The 3,902-nt window shown below is 30.0% G+C and overlaps 1 long non-coding RNA gene across 1 annotated transcript; it reads left to right on the top strand.

The window, feature by feature from the left end:
- Positions 1-1,160: 1,160 nt before the first annotated feature.
- LOC132614676 (uncharacterized) lies at positions 1,161-3,532 on the top strand. Its single transcript, XR_009572400.1, has 3 exons — positions 1,161-1,460; positions 1,559-1,628; positions 2,126-3,532. It is a non-coding gene; the product is annotated as an uncharacterized LOC132614676 (long non-coding RNA).
- Positions 3,533-3,902: the final 370 nt, after the last annotated feature.

Below are 3,902 nucleotides of genomic sequence, written 5' to 3'. Positions count from 1 at the left end.
CCCATACTAAATAACACCAAGCAATATAAAAAAATAAAAAAAGAAACTATATAAAGCATGGGTTTTCGTCCGTTGTCCCTTAAAAAAAGGGGGGTGGGCCCCATACTAAATAACACCGAACAATAAAAAAAAAAGGAAGAAAAAAATGGAACTCACCATCTCCAAACTCATGGGAAAAAAAAGTGGACCCCATATTATCAAAATCAAGCAGTATAAAAAAAAAACAGTGAACCCCGTATTAAAAAAAATATCCGCATGCGTGTCAATCCATGAAATTGTTTTTCTTCAAAAGGTTAAGTAGTCAAACCATACAATTTTTTTTATATTAGCCTGAGATCTAATCTAGCTATTAAACTATTGTATTTGCTATTCTGCCATGTCATTTATTTGTTATGTTTACTAAAATAAATATACTTAAAATATTTATATTTTAAAATAAGATAGAATTTAATTACTTTTTTAATTTTTATTCTTACTTTAATAAATGTGAAAAGAAATTAATGTGGTTAAAAAAAATTATCAAATGGAGATCAAATAATGAATAAGGTAAATTAGTCAAATTATAATTCTAATCGACGTTTTCTTAAAAAACCATGCAAAAAACAACATGACAAGTAAAATGAGTTAAACCGAGAATATTTACCAAAAATTAAAAAATAGTATTTCTTCATTTTAAAAAAATTAATTTCTACTTTGTTTCGTTTTAAACATGTAAAATTAATTTAATAATTTGAATTAAAATTGTCCAAATAAAAATTTGATAAAAAATAATAAGTATTTTACACTTGTAAATTAATCGAATTAAAATTGAAAGTATCAACTGATGCTTAAATATTGCTATTGTTTTATCTCAAAGAGAAGAAAATAGTTTCCTTTTAAACAAGTCTTCTCTTTTAAAAAATATCAATAAATTTGCCCATTTGTGTTCATAGCCAACATTAATATAATAAAATTTTAGATACGGAGCACAAATTACAATATTATATTAATCGTATTTTGAACATGATATATATATATATATATTATTATTACTATTCAAAAATAATTACATATACATAAATACACTATAATCTAAAATATTGGGTCCGTGCGCAGGGGCATAGGTCGTCTAGTATTATATAAAGGGGGTTTCAACATGTCAGCTTAAGTGGCAACAAATTTCAAATCAAGGGTAATTTAGTCATTTTGTCTTAGTGGAGCATTACTAATTAGCTACGTGGCTTTTACTCCTACCGCCACCTTCCTCTTCCCCCTCAATTGAAGAGCCAACTTTCCACCGCTGGTTTTCTTCTCCGTTCGGTCTTACATGCCCTGAATTTTCCTTCATTTGAAATAATTTTTTCCTCTTCTTAATTATTTCTTAGTTCATTAGTCATGTGTTTAGGAATTCATCAAATTCTTAAATTTCAGAGGTCCTGTTTCTTGATTTTTGCAGGATATGTTGTTGGTGTACGATAAAGGTGTGTATAGATATGTCCTGCTAATTGGATTTTAATATTCTTCATATACTTGGTATTTCTGCTTTGGCCAATGACTCTTCCGCCTCTTTCTTACTCAGATGCTAATGAATTCGGATTTTAGAAAAGGAAACCAAGGCTATGGCGGTTGTCCGAATCACCTTATTCCAGGTAATATCTCTATATTCCGGTTTTCCAATTCTCATGCTATATGTGTGTGTCTCTCGTGATTTTTATATGTGGGTGTATTCCTTGTGAAACTCAAGTTTACTAAGTGTTCGAGTATGGAAGCTGAGAAATTGCATTTGCTTCTGCAGTAACTTTAAATAGTTCTTCCGATAAAAGAAACATGTTTTATTTGATATGTAGTGGGTAAGAAAAATGACGTGGTAGAATAGTTGAACTTCCATTACATACTTGATTCGTGATCTAAATGCTGGAAGAAAGATCCTTTCTTTTGTGCTTTTTTTTTGTGTAAGTCCACTTGAGAACTTGAAGTGTGTTGCTGTACGGAGTAGTGTTCGTTACATCCATTCTCTCTCATGGTAAATCTTTCATTTCATTTTGTGCAAATATTTTTGTCGGTTTAGTGTTTAAAAGTTCTATTTCTATTTTTGAAAAGTACAACTCAATTACTCTAATCTCCTCTACGTTTTTACTTTTGCAAGAATTATAAAAGGATTAATCCTGCTCTAAAGGAGATGTGCTTGTAATAAAGGAGATGAGCTTGTAAGAGACTTATTAGCTTTTGAAGGAGATAGCACAGTGCAGAAGTGCGAGAAGGAGCCTTCATATATCAGTATTGTTATTTATCTTCTCTAATTTATTAGCCATATTCCTTTTTTTAAAATTCTCTGCGCGTTGGCCATAGCTGCTATTTTTATTTTTAGGAACAATATCAGGTTCAATGTCAAGCCTCAGAGAGAATGTTAAGGAGAATTTTGAAAACAAAGCACATGGAAGTTAACATGTCAAACTATTGGCAGTACATAAAATGTTAGTGCCACGTAAGATTGAATGTCCATCTTAGACAACTTTAAACCCAAAGTATAACGTCAGGGGTATATTTAGACCCAAAATATAACGAAGAGTATATTTGGCCCTTTTTCGATAGTACAGGGGTATATTTGGCCCTTTTCCGTTAAAAAAAATCTCCAAATTGACTATATTTCATCCAACGTATTGAATTGTGATTAGAATTCGATCACCAAAATGAGCTACTTATAGTCTATAAAGTAGCTTATTGCAACACTTCAGCAATACGAATTAGAACCCTGATATATCGAAGAAATTCAGGCAGTTACGAAATGTACAATCCAAATGAGCTAAAATACATGTATAAGCAACATGAGAGTCTTCTTCAGCAAATGTTACTTCCCACGCAGCACCTTCATTAACACATGAACCAGTGTTTCCTGCATATTCCATCACAAGCTTCGTAAGCGTAAATGAACAGAACATCCAAGAGGCTTAATCCTAGGGCTTTCAGAAATGCAAACTACAGTAGGCAACTTCAAATGCAAGTGTAGTTTGGTTTGCAAAGAGCATAATTATGACCGTAGTACAATACTATAAGCTAAGTCGAAGCTCAATGTGTTTGCATCTACTTGCGGCAACATTTTTTTAACTATATAGAAGCATGGGTTTAGACCCATGGGTAACCCATGCTTCGTTCGTTCGTCCGTCCTCCATTAAAAAAATAATGCGTGGGCTCCATACTAAACACCAATCAATATTTTTTTTAAAAAAAGTGGAGTTCACCATCTCCAAACTCATAAAAAAAAAGTGGACCTCATATTAACAAAATCAAGCAATATAAAAAAAAAAGTGAATCACATATTAAAAAAAACAAAAAATGTCAAAACAAAAAGTGCATCCCATATTAAAAAATCAAGCAATATTCATGTAATTTTCAAAGTATCTCATTAAATCAATAATGATGGATTCATTGTCACATGCGTATCAACCCGTTTAGTGCGAGCAAATGAAATTATTGTACAGCAAAAAACATGGACCTCATATTATTGCTTTTCTTCAAAAGGTTAAGTAGCCAAACTATACAATTTTTTTTTTATATTACCTCAGATGTAATCTAGATATTAAACTGTTGTATTTGCTATTCTGCCATGTTATTTATTTGTTATGTTTACTAAAATAAATATACTTAAAATACTTATATTTTAAAATAAGATAGAATTTAATTTTATTTTTTATTTTTTTCCTTACTCTAATAAATGTGAAAAGAGATTAATGTCATAAAATAAAAAATAATATTAAATAGAGATCAAATAATTAATAAGGTAAATTAGTGAAATTATAATTCTAATTGACATTTTCTTAAAAAGTCGTGCAAAAGACAACATGACAAGTAAAATGAGCTAAACCAAAAATATTTATCAAAAATTAAAAAAAAAAGTAGTTCTTCATTTAAATAGAAAATCAAAT

Source organism: Lycium barbarum, chromosome 10 (genome assembly GCF_019175385.1).
Source record: "Lycium barbarum isolate Lr01 chromosome 10, ASM1917538v2, whole genome shotgun sequence".
NCBI lineage: Eukaryota > Viridiplantae > Streptophyta > Magnoliopsida > Solanales > Solanaceae > Lycium > Lycium barbarum.
The sequence above is the reverse complement of the archived record's forward strand: the minus strand, read 5'-3'. Positions and strand labels throughout refer to the sequence as shown.